Raw genomic sequence first — 17,469 nt, forward strand, 5'->3', positions numbered from 1 at the left:
AAACCAAACAACAAGATTCCCCTGACAGCACGGTTTTCAAGATTGTGCAGTTCACAGCCGATGCTCGGCAAGTTTAATTGCATGTTCGTGAAAACACTAGTAGGAAACGCTCCCTCCTGCATGTTTTCCTAGGAAAGCAAAGCCTCTTCCCATTTGCAATAAACCTACGCTACCAACCTGAGCTTCATTTTCTGTAAACTGGGCAAAAGATACAAAGCCTGATGAGAAATCTTTTCGCTTTTTTTTTTCTTCTGAAGCTCACACGGTGCCCAAACTCTTTTCCCAAGGAAAAAGCCTGTTTTGTTAAGTGACCACTCCGCGACCTTGTACAAGAGTTTTGCTTTCCAGGGAAAGGATCCAAAACCACTGAAGACAATGCTTAGCTCAGGGCTGCGCCGAAGGCGCGCACCCCACCTCCCCCAGCTCCTCCGCGCGAGCCGTACCAGGCCCCCCCACACCCCCCAGGTGCCTGGCCGGGCAGGAATGCACTCCCCCCCTTTCCCTCCTGACATCACCCCCCCCCCCCCCACGGTGCCTGGCAGGCTGCCCGCCCAGCCCAGCCCCCGCGGCTGCCCGCCACCCCGCGCCCCTCACCGGGGCAGCACCCCCCCCCACCCGGCGGGAACCTCCCGCTCCATCTAGCCCACGGGGAGCTCACGGCGGCTCCGACCGGGCGGGCAGCGCTCCCCCCCCCCCCCCCCCCCGCAAAGGGACAATGGCTCCCGATCGGGGGGGGGGGCCCAGGGAGCCGCGCGCTGCGCGCAGATCGGCGCAAGGCACGGGCGCGCCGAGCGGGCAGCGCGCGCTGCGGCGGGAAAGACCCCCCCGACCGCTGCTCCGCCAGGCGCACCCCCAAATCCGGCGGCGGAGGGGGGGGGGGGTGGAGGGGGGGGGCGGCCGATGTCTCCGCTCCCCCGCGTACAAACCCCCCCGGGGTTGGGGGGGACCGAAGATGGCCGCTGCGCGCGCGCACACGCACCCACCTGCCTGCCCGCCGCCGCGCGCAGGGACCCCCGGAGCGCGCCGGCCGCCGCCCCTCACCGCGGGCACCCCGCGCCCCGCCCCCGACCCGCCCCCGCCGCCCACGTCACCTGGGGACGAAACGGAGCCCGTCCCGCCCCCGCGGGGGGTCCCCCCCCGTCCCCGTCCCCTTCCCGTCCCGTGTGTGTCTCCCCCCGCGCCGGGTTCCCGTATCGGGGGGGGGGGGAGGGGCGGTTGGGTGGTAGCAGGGCACCATCTCCTCCCAGCGCACCCAGAAACCTGCGAGCCGGCAGCAGGGGGGTAAATGCCTATTTTGTTTGGTTTTTGAAATGACGTAGCAGCGTCTTCAGCAGACGTGGAAATGAGCGCGCGTCCCGCCTCAGACACCGCCGGTCCCGAGGCGCCTCGCCGCCACCGGTGATTTCTCCACGGTTCCCCGCGCTGTCGGGAAACCCAGGGAGCGGCGACGGCCTCTCCTGTTGGAACCCAACTGGTTCCCAAGGCATCGTTTCCCACTGCCTTTTCACACTGGGAATAGCGGATCAATAAGCCAAAGATTAATACTTCACAAGAGATCGCTCAATAACCACCTTTCTCGCCGGGTCTTTCTCCGTCACCGCCATTCCCATCTGACACATCTTTCTCGGCGCTGGGTCTGGCTGCGGTGGAGTTGGTCTCCCCGGAGCAGCCTCCGCGGCGCTGGGATTTGTGGCGGTAGCTGGAGAGGTGCTGCTCACACCCCAGCGTTCCCTCCCCACCACCAACATCCCCCCTCACCAGCACGCTGGGGTGGGCAACATCTCGGGAGGGGACACAGCCGGGACAGCTGACCCAACCTGACCAAAGGGACATTCCACACCATATGACATCTGCTCAGCAATAAAAAATAAGAGAAAGGGCAGGGGGACATTTTTTATTACGACGTTTGTCTTCCAGAGCAACAGCTACGCTACTAAAGCCCTACTGCCTGGGAAGCGGCTAGACATCGCCTGCTGATGGGAAGTACAGAACAAATCTTTTGTTTTCCTTTGCTTCCACATGAGGCCTTTGCTTTTGATTTCCTAAACTGCCTTTATCTTGACCCACAAGGGTTTTTTTCCATCTTATTTTCTCCCCTCCCTGTCTTGCTGGCGAGGGGAGTGATAGAGTGGCTTGGTGGGCACCTGGCATCCAGCCAAGGTCAACCCACCCCATTCTGACACAAAAATGAATTTCTGCTAACCATCCATCTTCTGCACTGAGTTTTCACATAAATTATCCTGCTGCCCATTTAGGGACTGGAGAAACAAAGTAATGCTAACCTTTAGCATGGGTGTGTTTATCACTTCGCTCCAAGTGGCATGCATCAAAATAATGAGGCAAAGCCACTCTAAAAAAAAAAAAAAAAAAAAAGCATCCAAAAGTACAACCACTGTTGTTGTTTTGGAGCTGCATGGATACAAGGTAGGAAAACTGCATGCTCACCAGTGTAATCTTGTTTGCTAAGTGACTTAAAGAAATCGAAGTCCATGGGTGGGATTCTGCAGTTCTTATTCAGGCAGAATTGCTTGTGTGAATCAACAGAATATAAATGTTGAGAGGAATGAGTGCGGACTAATGTATTTGGCATTTCATGTAACCTCTGAACTCCCTATTATTGTTATTTAGGGGTGTTTCACTTCAGCGCAGAGAAACCAAGGACCAACCCACCTCAGTCTCGGTGCAGAAAGTGGGAAACACAGCTTTTTGGCTTGGAAGGGACCCTGACCTAAACACTGGCACAGCGTTCAGTCTTTGCTACATCTGTTTGCAAGCCATGGGTGTGTTTGTCAAATCAGTCTTGAGACAGAAAACAAAACTCTTTTTTTATTTACAGCTGTAAAAATGAAACTTGGCAACTTGCAAGCCTTCCACGGGTGTGCAGCGGGGCGTTTCCTTCTCATGCAGAGCGAAATACTTCCAAAAGCTGCCACGCACACACATTGCCAGTGAATTACTGAGTCTGCAAATTATTGCATTTCCCGATTCTAAACGAGTGGAGAAGGAACAGAAACTGGAAAGGGCGGACCCACTTGGGGAGGCAGTGCCGCATGTCTGCGAGCACAGGCACTCAGAGAAGGAAGCAGGCGTACTGGCTGATACGGGCTGCTTCAGCCCAGAAGAAGAAGGAGCACTGGGAGAAGGTGCTCATAAAGTCCAGCAAGGCAGCATAAAATGATGTATAAAGCCCTTTCTGCCTAGCTCCTACACGCCTTCTGTTGCAACTGTAGAGTAGAGGCAATGGTGTTGGGTACATTTCAAAGGGAAAATATTTCTTTGGGGTGGGAGTGTGAGTACAGATCCCTCCACTTCCTTGTCACTCCATTCAAGAACCTGTGCGTCAGAGCTCGTGATGGAGGTGCACCCACTGCACGGAAGGGATGGGCCTTGGCACAAGTCTGATGCTAGAAATCATGCTTTTTACCTCTGCTTCTTTTTTAATGATGGGAAAACCTCAGCTTGAGGGGAAGAACACCCTTCGTAACACATCCAGGAAAGAGAGTTGCAGCACGTGTCACAAGCCCTCAGCCATGCTGAGCTTGAGGGATCTACTGGGCCAACAGCTCTTGCTTTCCTGAGCAGCCAGCATCTCCTGGGAGTAGAGCACCGAGCCTGGGTCAGATGTTACTACATCTTACTACAGACCTGCATCTGGTGGGATGCAGACTCAGCTCCCAGCTGAAGGCATTGCAACTATTGTAGTGGCAACATACACCTGACACTGACAACCTGAATGGGTAAACGAACATTGTTCTCTCTCCCTCAAAGACCCAAGCAAACTATACTATACATCAGGGCCCTGGGGACACCAACCAGCCTTAAGGACCCTGACTAACCTCACCTGGGTCACCCCCCAGCCCATGGGCCTGGCAATCACGGTGCTGTGTCTGACCATGGTTCCCATCACCGGGCCTGATCCTGACACCCACCTTCAGGCTGACATCCCAGTCTGGCCTCAGCCTGTCCCCATCCCCATCCCCACAGAGCTGCCCAATGCCCTGGGCTGGGGGCTTCACCCAGCTGCCCTCCAGCCCGGCCAGCTCCCTCACTGGGGGCAGTGGGAGGGACCCTGGTTTGGGGAGCCCCTGCCTGACCAGTGCCCTGGGGATCCCCATGTCTCCCCAACCCTTGGAAGCAGCCAGCTGTTGCTGCTCCCTGACACCATACATGGAAAAATATATTTTTCCTGGTATAACTGCTCCACATGAGAGACTTAGTCAGCAAAAATACACTGACCATAAATGATGTCTCCAGCTATTACAGTGATATGGACAAAAGTTTGTGGTGTAGGTGTGATTTCGTGGAGGTACCCAAGCTACAGCTTCCATCAGGGTGATTATTTCAGGATGTTTGCTTGACTTTGAAAGCATATCTCCAAACTGACATAGTAATACTGGTGATGAACTTCTGTTCACCCTAGTTTATTTCTGAGGTCAAGAAACTTGTCCCAGAGCAATCAGCTACTTCCGAATAATAGCTTTAAAAGAACTACTAATGGAATCTTAAGTACATAATAAGTAAAGGATAATGCAACACACCTAATGGTGAATATCTGCCTATTTTATTATTTGTCTTCTAGTTTCCCTAATGCTGAAAAATTCCTTCACATCTCTCCTGTCTAATGTATCTTGCCTATTATCCTTTACTGTTACTCCTTTTCCATAAAGCCTGACTGCTTAACCTTGCAGTGTCAGCATCATATAGGCTAGTATACTTGTAAAACATCTGAATGTCTATTAAGGCATTGTATAGCCCTCCAAGAAGAGGTCTGTATCATCGTACAAGCAGTGGTCAGTGATCCACACACAATTATTGGTGCTCTTTGCAAAACAAGGGGTTTTGTACCTTCTGTATTTGCCACCAGCATAGTCCACAGCCATTTTCCGGTGTTATTCTTTATACACTTAAAACAGTTGTGGCACAGTATGTCCTGAGCTGGGACTGGAGTCCTGTGACAGCAAGCACTCTGTATCTTGTTAGGAAAGCAATATAATCTTTTATACCACAAGGCCTGTTGTGCATGGAAGGACTCCTTTAGGGATGTCTCTTAGCTAGACTTTAACCCAACTATTGATAGCAACATTGAAGCTGCAGAAGCGTAAAACTCATTCAAGTATCGCACAAATAGTTATCTGCCTTTACTATCTCCTTTTACGGCTGCTAAACAATTTGGAATAACCCAGAGAGTTCAGGACTGTTTACATGAAGTGTAGTCACTCCTGTGGGAGCAGTTCAAATAGTCTTAGAAGGGGCAGAAACTGAGCCAAGCCAGTGATGAAGAATGGGTAGGGACAGCAATAGGTGTGACCAGGGTAAAGATAAGTGCTCCTTCTGCACCTGTCATCTCAACCTAGTTGCTCTGGAGGCAAAACAGCTGAGCAAGGGGGATGGGGGCAAAGGAGGAAAGAGAGAATGGTGGAGAACAGAGAAGAAGATGAAGGTTTTGGGAAAAGCACTCTCTGAGGCTCACTGATACAGGCTGGGACCGGTGAGTCTCCCCAACAGCAGTGCCTGAAGGAATCTGGAGAAAGGGCAACCAACAGCTGGCAGCAAGAGAACAAACCAAACCACGGGGCTTGTCGTCAGAGATGAGTCCTCCTGGGAGAAACCTGTAATCATAATAAAACCCAGATACATACTTTTGTACTCTTTCATTTTGAAATAAATCCATAAATTTGCCCCAGTTCTGGTTCAGGTAATGTTGAGCCAATAACTTCAGGTCCATGTCCCTGTGCTTCCATACCAGTATGTTCTAATGGGGCACTATGGATGGTGTGATATGGGAATGCCAAAGCCCCAAGATAACTATGACTGCATGAAGCCAGTAATGAAAATAATAGTAGCAATGGGCCATTCACAGCTTTGGAGCATGAAGGTGAAGCCTTAATCAGCAAAGAACATGATCATACACACCAAGGACTGGATGGGATTTTAGCAAGAGAGAGTGGCATTACTTCATGAGAAACAGAGGTGACAGGCTTGGTGACAGAGAGGAAGAGGGATGCTCCTAGGAAGAGGTGCCCAAAGGCCAGGAGATGTTTGTGCTTCAGGAAACCAGTCAAGAATCTGTGTAGGCTAACCAGGACAACTAAGTCAAATATGTTCCCATCCAGGTCTCAGCACCAGTACGCTCCTAGCTGCACACCAGCAGAGATTGGCAGGGTTTTCTGTGTTTGTTTTTGTAACGAGTCCATGCCAAGTTTTAAGCAGGAGATATTTGTTTTTACTGCCAACAGTGGGCACCACCATCACGGGTGCAGAGGAGCAAACAGCTTTTCCAAATTCCTTTTCTCCCCTTATGTGATTCACCCTCTCAAAACCAGCCCATGACAGTGACTACTAAAAAGGACACCTTCTGCCATCCATCCTTCCAACTGAGCCAATGTGATCCCCTCCATCCCAGAGGTACAGTGTGGCTGGCATGGCCATCCTCTACAAAACTGAGCATCCAGCCACTGCACCCCTCTGCCTGTTCCATCCATGCAGGACGTTTCCTCCAGCTGCAGGACTGCTTTTTTGGTCTGTATCTAGACCTTTGCCTGGTTCTGGAGTTGCTAGCAGGATTTTGCTTCCTGAATTACTTATTCCATACCAAGCACTATACCCAACCCTGTCACTCACATACATCCCCTCCACTAAATGTCTGCTATGTTAAGTTAAAAAAGGAAGCAGTGAAAAACAGGTTGCTTTTGTGTCCATTCCATGCTGTACCCTGCAAAAAGGCACATCTTGTTTGCACATTTACTGTCATACTACTAGAAGAAGACATTATAGCTGTGATATACTCTGATTACTTTCAAAATTGGTGGGGATCTCTTTAACTTAATGTCTGAATACTAGTTATTCAAATATCTCAGCCAGATTTCCACAAGCACTTTTAGCTCTCACAGGTTTACACACCTATTTAATTATAGCACAAGAAGGAAACAATTTCTGAATTACATGCTGCAGATAGTATTATCTAAAAGCCCCAGAATTCTCTGCAGAATGTCAGGCAAGTTTTACACAATTCTGCGGGTCACTCTGCTCTTCTGGTTACGTGGCTGCTCTGAACAACAGCCATGTATTGCAGCACAAGGTCTCCCTCTGATTGGGCATGTAGCTATCTGCTTTGGGCTTTTTAGTCACTGGGAGCAAGGTCTCTCCACAGAAGTGAAACTCCGAAGTGAAAATTCAGCAGAGCTTCATCAGCCCATTTGCCCTCCACTAACATAAAAGCCTTTTTACCTCTTACGATTTCCCCTTCCTTCCTCTCTTCTCCCCTCCCAATTACAGCACAGTCCGAGGGTAAACCACATGCAAATGCCAAGTCATTTTTATTCAATTACTGATGACAGTGTGGTTGCTGCAGTGCTGCAAGCCTCAGTGCATCCAAAACCCTGCACGTGTTCTCAGCTGACTGAGGCCCATGGCGCTTTTGCTACTCTTGACGTCCATTGAAGAGAAACTAAATATCCTGAGAACAGTGCTGGTAAAAATTCCCCAGACCCTGCCCAGTAACTGAATAGTTACATATTTACTAAAATGTGATATCTAAATTTTAGAGCATGCAGGTTACTGACTGGAGGTGAGAGAGGATGATTTATCCCCTGTTGCACTTTTTTCTGGAAACTAAGCATTTTGATTTTTTTTTTTTTTTTAATTTATTTTACCTTAGAAAGTTCTGGAATATAGAGGTCATAAGAGGGCTCTTGGCCCAAGACTCAGGTGTCGCTCAAGAGCTAGTTCATCTATTAAAGGAAAGGCTGAGGTATTGAAACTTCAGCACATGTATCTTGCCCATTCTTGTAAGGTATTTAAGTTAAAGAGCAAAATCAAAATGGGACTTTTTCATTCTCTAGTAATCACAATAAAAATTAGGTTAAAACACCCCCCGTACTTACTGCCAAAGAAAATATTAGAAAACAATTATTTTAGCCTGCAGTCCAATCATGCAATAATCACAGAACCACAGAAGAGCCCAGGTTCAAAGGGGCCTCCAAAAATCCTCTGGTCCAACCTGTTGTGGGAAAGGGAGCCTAGGTGAGATTATCTAGCACCTTGTCCAGTTGCAGCTTGGAAACCTCTAGCGATGGGGGCTCTACCGCATCCCTGGGGAGATTTTTCCACCGATTGATTGTTCTCACAGTGTCATGTCCCGTTCCCGAGCAAGTGCAAGTGGGGAGACAGTAATTCCCTCCTCCCTTAGAAAGGCACACTTCACTGACCAATAATAGTCAGGAGAGACAGACGGAGGAAAATCAGAACCAAATTTGAATAATCTCTTTCTTTATCCGATGTCATTTATCAACTTAATAATACTCAATAGATATCAGTCATACATAATGATATAGAAATTAAGAAGGCAAGGAAGAGGGGAAAAAGAGAGAGAGCAGAGGCTAAAGAAAGATCATGCGACCTGTCCAATGGTCAGGGCAGTAAGCAGCATGGGGTCTCCGTCCGGCTGAAGGGAATTCTGAAGAATGATTTTTGCCCCCCTGCCTTATATCCTACATTAATGCTTAGTAGCGCATGTAGCCTTATGATAAGTTTCTTCAGCTCATCTACTTGCAGTGTCAAGACGTGTGTAAATTATAGATGGGGGGTTGGTTGACATAATATAGCATAACAACAGGGGAAAGGAAAACTCTGGTAGTTCATCAAACACCTTTAGTACCGCAACTTTTAGGGAACTATTGAGTCTAGCTTTTGATCACAAATTGTTATCGTATAGCTTAATATAGATGATAGTTCCCGACTTGTTAATAGTACAAGGCTAGTTCTGCGGTTTCTCAGGCTCTTGACATGAGTCTAGGCCATAGCTTGTGGTGACAGATAAGCAGCGAAGGGAGTGTCAGAGGCATTTGCTGCACACCCAGGGCAGCTGTTAACAGGCTACCCAGTCTCCACTCAGCCCCTGCTCTCCATCATTGCACAGTGATTGCATCCCCTTCTTCAACAGATTGTTTACAACTGAGCGGAGTCTCACACACTGTAAAAATTTTCTTTCTTATATCTTAAGATAAGGACACCTGTATATAATTTAAAATACATTTATTCTTCAATTTATTTCCATTAACATATAATACTTTTATATAATTAATGTAGTACTTTTAAGTTCATCTTAAGCTTCCCCTAACTGAGACTATGCCAAAAGAACTGATCTTTCAGAGTATGCTAAATCCCAGAGGAAGAAAAACAGTGACAGAATACATGCAATGTTATGCAGTAGTATTACACTATCAAACATAAGTTACCATCCAGAGCTCACAAAATGTTTTATAAAGATAAGTCTTATATTCTGCAGAATACACAGTCACACAGAAAATAAGTTACAAAAATGAAGGAAAAAACTGGGACTTCTGTTTCATACATCTTGACTGGCCCAGAAGATTTTTTTGTTTCAAAGGAAAAGATAAGTAGAATATCAGAAAAACGAGCATCATTGTGAACAGCAGCTTGGAAAAATATAAACACTGTGGAGCGACGCAGTTACTGTAATGGGGAAAAAAAAAGTTGGCATAAATTTGGTCTCATAAATTCCATCTTTATACCATTTTAGGAACATGAAAAATGCTGCCTCCGTACCAATATGTGATTAATTTACATAAGCGTTCTGCTTGTGACACGTTTTAATGTCAGATGAAAAGAAGAGATAACAAGTAATGTTCCGGTATGTTTGCAAAGGACAGAGTGCCTTGCCTACAGCAGTGTCGTCCCTAAGAATCAGGACTTAGTCTGCAGCCAAGTAAATACCATTTTTGCCATTACAAGTGAAAGGCTGAAGGATTTGCGCTGGCTTGACAGGACAGGGTCTCAGCCCTTGCCTGGTTTATGTTGGCCTAAGCTGATTTTGCCTTATTTTAGCGGTGATAGCAATTATCTAGTGGTCAGGTTGGGTTTAGGTTAACTTTAGTTTATCATGACAACATGTAGTTATTTTTTGTTGACTGTGTTATCTGTCATCCTAGAACAAAATGGGAGGTACAAGAATCAAAAATGGGATTGTACCAGAGGTCCCAGGCTATGAACACAAACCACAGTGGTCATTCATTACAGGAGGATAATCTTGTTAAACCAGTTCAGTTATAAAAGAAGGAACAGACAACTGAACAATTGAGAACCAATGAAGAGCAAGTTCACATACACAGATTCCATTACGAGAATATGAAGAGTAAAAGCAGGCAATCCCCAAGACCAAGGAGGAAAGGACCTCCACCCCAGCATCACCCTCCTGCCAAGGAAGAACCTGGGATGCTGGTCTGTTGGTGACACCCTCTGCAGCCTCTCTGCCTGAGGCGCTCTGGAAGAGGGAGTATGACACCAGAGAAAGAGGGTAGGTACTCAGAATATTTTTCTGTGTAACAATTTTAAGTGTACTAGTGAGATTTCCCTGTACTCATTTGGACTACAAATGGTAGTAATATTGCAACTGGGCTAACATTAATGCTTTGTTGGATGTTGGTTAGAATGTCAAATTTGACTAATGACAAATGCTTAACTCCACATATGTGTTGTGTCCCATTTTACCTGTAAGACTTGGAGTGTAACAAGTGTTCAGCTTGTACAGCAGAGTAAATTATTCTTTTTCTAGGAGATGCAACTATGAATATTTTAAGGTCCGTATAAATAAATGCCCATATTCTAGGTAGAGAAGTGGTATTATGGTTAACATACTGACAAAAAGAATGAACTCTGATTCCAAATTCTATCAGGAATGTCCTACAGGGCCTTGCACAAATCATCCTGCTCATCTGGGCGCTCCAGAGTCCTATAGAGTGCACTTAATAATAATTCCTTATCTGACAGGACTGCACACACAGGGTATGATGAGGGGGTATAAATACATAGCATATGGACTTCAAAGCTATTTTCTCATCATGAGCTTCCAGAACTTGCTTTCCTTAAAAACTCATAAAAATGTACTGTAAACTAGGGTGAACAATCTTAATTGGGGCAATATTTTCTAGCAAAACCTCCTCTTGCAATATGTAAATGCCTGAGGCTATGTATAAGGGCATGCGACGTGAAATCTTGAGCAGCTCTTCTACTCATAGAAGCACATTTTCACCTAGCCCTGGATCATGAGATACAGACTCAGAATATAATTACTACAGCTTAACAAGGGATCCTGTGTCGGGTGAGCAACAGTAACTGACTGGAATCATATACGGGATAATTTGGTTTCACTGGAACGTGAGTCTGATGCTTTTTTTCTGGCTTGGATGGGGGTTTTTGTGTGTGGGTTTTTTTAGGTAGACGCTGCATTAACTTGGAGCAGCTCCTTCTCTGTAAATAGGTTTCGTAATTTATCAGTACCAGGAGTGCTATTGCTTCTGCTGTTGATATATAGTTGTTTTGCTGATTAAGGATACCAATTAAACTCAGACACCAGAGTGAAAAGAGTAGGCGTATTTTACTGGTGATAACCAAATAATGTAACAGAGTAATACAGAAAACATGCAGTAAGAAAAGGCAGAATAGTGCACCTAAAGCAACAAACAGGAAAATACAGGGTAATGCATCAAATCATTACTACATGAGAGAGGGAATAGTGATTAAGAAAGATCCATCACCACTTGCATATGTTACCATCATCCAGACCCGCAGACGCTGGGGAGCCCCGGTTACAGCGAGGATTTAGAGAGCCTGTCCCAGCAAGTGGGAAACCCTACGCAGCGCGTCCACCCGTAGGTGAGGCTTCCAAAGTCGCTGCAAACGGGCCCAGCCTTATATACCAGAGATCGACAAGCCAGAATAGCTGGCACCTTTGTTTTGAGTGGAAAGTTTCTGGTTTCATTCTCCTGTTGGATTCCACCCAAAGCCTGGCCAGGGCTCGGAGGGGGGGAGACCAAGGGAGTTTCTAACAAGGCCAAATATGTGGGTTCTCAGCCTTGAACAAGGCTAAACAAGGGAAGTTGGATACATTCTCTCAGCATTTCATCCTCACTACTGATTATATTCTAAGCTGCATCTTTCACTAGTGAGCTTACATACTTTGTTAATGATTACATACAGAGTTAGCAGCTTCAGCTTGGGGCCTGTTGTTCAGGCTTCAGTATTTCAATGCTTTAGCACTTTTTACATCAGCACAAGTGGGTTGTTATAACTTAGTACAATACCTACTAGCACAATGGCTATCAGTTATAAAATATACAGGGTTCACCTATAGGTCAACTCTGGCTTGGGCATGTTGTCCAAGCCTTAGCACGTCAATAGTCAACCACTGTAGCACAAATTCTGTGTTAATATTTTATTCTGTATCCTAAAGCTGCATGAAATTCACTTCAGGATGAGTGGGTCTGTATTCGGCAATGGTAAGGGTTAAAGAAACTGCCTGGACACTCTGGGGCTTGTCAAGACAAGCTGAAAAGAAGCAGAGGTCTGTGAATCAAGGTTATTTGGTCTGCATTCTCTCTGTTATCTCTTTCTAGCCAACTGGAGACAGTTTTAAGAAATTATCATAAACTTTGATGCTGTTTAGCAGCAAAAAGTGTAAGAAGGGTGAAAGATACCATTTCCCATTAACGTACACATCAGGGAAAATTATTTAAGGGTAAATGAGAAGACATTTCCAGATACTGGAATATCACCTATGAAAAAAGCTGTTTCTTACAAAGAATTTTATACAAGTACTAGCGTAGAAAAAAAAAAAAAATGTTACTTACTGGAATGCTGCTCAACTCACTTGTCTTTAAAAGCAAAAAGAAATAACTAGGCTTTTTTGCTCAAGCAATCCTCATCTTTTAACCTGCTATTCTGCTTGAGCTGCAGTCTAAAACCCTAATAACTTTAACCTTTTAAACTGAATTAATCACTCTTCAGCCCTTTCTCCACTGCAGCAGGTCTCTGTCTTTTTGTACCCTTGCCTCATGTTACAGGGTGTAGTCTTGTGCCCACCAGGATTTACTGGTTGTTTCCCTTATGTTACAATCCCATGCTCCAATTATTTCTAAACCTTGTTTACTATTTCTTAATGCTTTCCTTTAATTGCTCAAGCCAAATAAAGCAATGTTGACTTTGAATGGGGCACTAATGAATTACAAATAAGTTTAAAAACTCTTTTCTGGGGTTCTTCATACATTTGAGTTGGAATAGTAAGTACATGCTCCAGATAAGATGGTAAGTGGGTAAGATTTGAAAATGGTATACAATATAGCAGATCAAGATTATCAGACCCAAAACTAGACAGATCTTTGTATTTAAAAAAAAAAAAAAAAACAAAATAGATTTTATAATAAAAGTCAAAGAATTCAAAATCCATCTTGTTTACTGGCACTTGAGCCACCTCTTCTCATCAGTGAGGACTTTGGTAAGATGGCAGTTCTTTCACTGCATTATTTTTTTCTTTTTACTTAAATGGTCCTCTGTGTCTCCAGGGGAAAGACTCACTACATTTCTCTAGCGACTGTGGGGCTGTTTCAGTTTTGTTTGTTTCTAAGAAACTAATTCTTGCCTTCTGAAATTTCTTAGCATTGATTTCTATATATATCAGCTTTCCTCTTTGGGATCTTAAAAAGCATTAAGATTCCAACAGGCTTTTTTCATTAATTCTTCACCACTTCTGTTGCCCTGACACCACTTCGGAGCCCTGGCATCAAAATACACCAGTTATATCTTCCTAAACTATTCAAAATTAAATCTAGATCATTTGTTTTCAATTTGCTTCAATAAAAACAAATGCGTACTTTCTTTATCTTCTTAGTAAAAAAAAAATATCTAAAAATCAAATACGTATTTTACCATGACACATATGTCTCTACCACACTTCTCTGGTGAATTATTTTTAGCAATTAAGTTGTTACTGATGTTTCCCTTCTTCAATGTATTGTCACACAAAACAACAGTTTAAACTTGAATGTGTCTGAGCAAAGCTTGTAGGGTAGGAACGGGCCAGTTGGAGAGGTTGTGATGCAAATATGGAAGTCTTTTGACAGCTACTTGCAGCCAAACAGAGAAAGAGACTTATTCACATCAGCTTCTACATGAAAATCAGGAGTTTGGCAGAGACTGCACAAGATTTTAAAGCTTCATGCAAGCAACATCCAGTAAGATGAACTGCATCTGTATGATACAAACTATATAACACAGGTATAAATAATAAAAGGTGCAAATTTTCCTCCTGGCTGGTCTAGGGCAGATACTGACAGTGCAAACAGCTGTCAGCAACAACAGGGACAAGGAAGAGCTTGAGTAAATGTGTTCCATCCCAGATTGTGTGCTGAGATCCAGTACATGCCCTCTGCTTTCCCGCTCCCGTTACCAGCTGCTCTGGGTAAGGCTTGTGGCAGGCTGCCCGTGGCCACCGAAACCAGATTCCTCCCCTAGGTTCAGGTCCTGGAGCAGAGCCAGATTCATCTGCTCTGAAGCTCAATGCTCCCAATGCTCCTGGTGCTCCCCAGGTCGGTGTAAGGTCAAGGTTGGTGCACAGTCTCTCACTCTCTCTTTGTGCCTATTAACCCTTTGCCACCTGCCCTGCTCGGGCTAACAGGGGGGCTTGTACCAAGGTCCCAAACCTTCTCCTGCCGGTCAAAGCAAAAGTGCACCATGGCCCAGGTAGTCGTCACTGCAACCAGAATGTTCAGGAAGCCAGGAGGTTGCAGGACTGTTGGCCTCCACCCAAGTGGTTTTTCCAAGAGCAACAAGTGGGGAACCTGAAGTCAGCCTCAAAAGTGGTTTTGTGGAGATCCTTCATGCCTGGGGGCACCGCAGTCACCTGTCCATATGGAGAGGAATTAGACAGAGTGACACTTTATAGCAACCATCCCGGACAGTGCTGAGGACAAAAATGTCCTCACGAGACAAAGCACCTTAAAGCAAGGTACTGCCAATCCATGTTTCAAACACTTACTCCTTAACACTCACAAAAAAATGGTTTTGCTTCATGTTTCTGTCTTGCTTTAAACCTGGCTGGCAGTCAAACGTGATGCAGCCACTCACTCACCCTCCTCTGCCCCAGAGATGGGGGAGAGAATTGAAGAGGTAAGGGTAAGGAGACTCGTAGGTTGAGAGAAAAACAGTTTAATGATTGAAATAAAATATAATAACAATAACAATAATAGAAAATATAAACGGATAATGCACAATGCAGTTGCTCACCAGCCCATTCCTGGCTAGCAATCCCAGAGAAACCAAGATCCCAAAACCACAATCCTGAAGCGAGAGTCCCTGCTTCCTGACCAACTGTCCTCTATAGACTGAGCATGACATTCTGTGGTATGGAATATTTCATTGGCCAGTTTGGGTCCGTTGCTCTGGCCGTGGTCCCTCTCAGCTCCTTGTGCACCTGCACACTGCAGGACATGGGAAGTTGAGAAGTCCTTGGCTTCTCAGCAACAACTGAAAAACATCAGTATATTATCAACATTCTTCTCATACCAAATCCCATACTGAATGCAAAACACAGCACTATTCTAGCTACTAAGAAGAAAAATTAACTCTATCCCAGCTGATACCAGGAGACCTTCATGCATTCCTTTCAGGGCCTGTATCTTCTTCACACACTTGACTGGGGTACAGCCACGCGCATGACCCTGAGCCTCTTGTTTAAAGTGACACCTGTGAAGGTATACTTCTCACGATGCTATTTTTTTAATTTCTGCAAAGTAAAAACTGCTTTATTGGTTGCTGTCAACATTTTGCAATTAATACAGGATCCCAAAAAATGAAGACAGGCATTTATGAAGAGGATGAGAAGTCGTTGAAGTTACATTACATTAAGAGATGCAAATAGTAAAGCATCTTCAACTGGTATTGTTATCCAAAAAGCGGATTTGCGCCCGGCGTGCAATAAAACAATCTTAACACGCTCAGGAGAGAAACTGTACTTATTCAGGCCTGGGTGCTCGGTAGACTTTTCCACAAATCAAACACCCCAACAGCAGGTTTTCGTGCTGCTTTTATACACAAAAATCAGAGGTGAGCACTTTTCCAAACACACCCCTTAGATACTGATTGGTTAGCGATTAACATACAATTATAATACACCTTACATAATGCTTCTACTGCTACGCATGCTCAGGGGAAGGGTCTTAACTTGGGCAGGGGTCTTTTTGTCCTGTGGGTGTGTATTTTCATATAATTGGCACTAGTGAGGCCGCACCTTGATTACTGTGTTCAGTTTTTGGCCCCTCACTACAAAAAGGACATTGAATGACTCGAGCATGTCCAGAGAAGGGCAACGAAGCTGGTGCAGGGTCTGGAGCACATGTCGTACCAGGAGCGGCTGAGGGAACTGGGGGGGTTTAGTCTGGAGAAGAGGAGGCTGAGGGGAGACCTCATCACCCTCTACAACTACCTGAAAGGAGGGTGCAGAGAGCTGGGGATGAGTCTCTTTAACCAAGTAATAAGTGATAGGACAAGAGGTAATGGCCTCAAGTTGCGCCAGGGAAGGTTTAGACTAGATATTAGGAAGCATTTCTTTCCAGAAGGGGTTGTTGGGCGTTGGAATGGGCTGCCCAGGGCAGTGGTGGAGTCCCCATCCCTGGAGGGGTTTAAGAGGCGGTTGACATAGTGCTGAGGGATCTGGTGTAGTTGGGATCTGTCAGTGCTAGGTTAACGGTTGGACTAGATGATCTTCAAGGTCCCTTCCAACCTAGATGATTCTGTGATTCTATAATGAAGGAACTTCACTTTCGGGACACTCAGAAGTTAGTTTCATTGCTGAGTTAATTAATCGGTTAGTCATTCTGTCAGGCTGTCAAATAACTCATTCTCAACACAATCCCAGACATTCTCTTCATGGTCCAGGATGTTCTACTTATTTTCTAGGGTTTGGAGATCAAAGTCTTAATCAAGGTCATCTTGACCACTCTTCAAAACCTTGTAATTGTCCCCAAATGTGCGGTAACTATAGCTACTAGCACAGTGATTAACCATGACTACTAGCAAATGTGAAGTATACTACATCAAGCGGATGTCCAATTTTTGGCATTGCAGCTACAAGCAACTCATAAACGACATGAATATACTGTGGTGTTTTGCACAGTGACGCAGCAACTACACCACCCTGACAAGGCACTGCAGTGATGCTGCCTTCCTGGAGAAGCTTTTGCTTCTCTGAAGCTCCACGTGCAGCTTGCCTGAGAGAAGTGGTGTTTGTTGTGCTTAGGGAAGTGCAGCAAAGAGCTGTTTTGCACTGGAAGTTGCTAGTCTGTTATGATCCCAGAAAGAGACATAGTACAGATAATCTTGCCTCCCTTTTGACGCTTGGAACCTGGAGCTGTGCAGCACTGAATGGGCTTCCAGTGCACGTGCAGCGCACCGTGCAGACCCCGTCCGTAGATAGGGTTACCTCATTATCATAGGATTTTCTTGCATGAAAACAACTCCACTCATCATTTCTACCGTGAAACAGAAAGGATGTTCGCATAACTCCTCGCTGCGATAAGAGCAAGGCTACGCAGGTGGTGTAATGGCTGGTACTGAGGGGGAGCTGCCTGCAGGCTCCTGCATTCGTGAGCTGAGGTCGTCCTGCGGTCAAGGGATTTG

The 17,469-nt window shown here is 45.6% G+C and overlaps 1 protein-coding gene across 2 annotated transcripts in view; it reads right to left on the reverse strand.

The window, feature by feature from the left end:
- TRANK1 (tetratricopeptide repeat and ankyrin repeat containing 1) overlaps positions 1 to 1,592 on the reverse strand; it is a 64,857-nt gene extending 63,265 nt beyond the window's left edge. Inside the window, exon 1 of one of the 2 annotated variants that reach the window (XM_074858433.1) lies at positions 1,572 to 1,592. The gene's annotated coding sequence lies outside the window, so the exon portion shown is untranslated. Of the gene's footprint in view, positions 1 to 983; positions 1,062 to 1,571 lie in introns of those variants that run through there. The other variant, XM_074858413.1, reaches the window with a different exon arrangement.
- Between the last annotated feature and the right edge of the window lie 15,877 nt (positions 1,593 to 17,469).

This window comes from Strix uralensis, chromosome 1 (genome assembly GCF_047716275.1).
Source record: "Strix uralensis isolate ZFMK-TIS-50842 chromosome 1, bStrUra1, whole genome shotgun sequence".
Classification (NCBI taxonomy): domain Eukaryota; kingdom Metazoa; phylum Chordata; class Aves; order Strigiformes; family Strigidae; genus Strix; species Strix uralensis.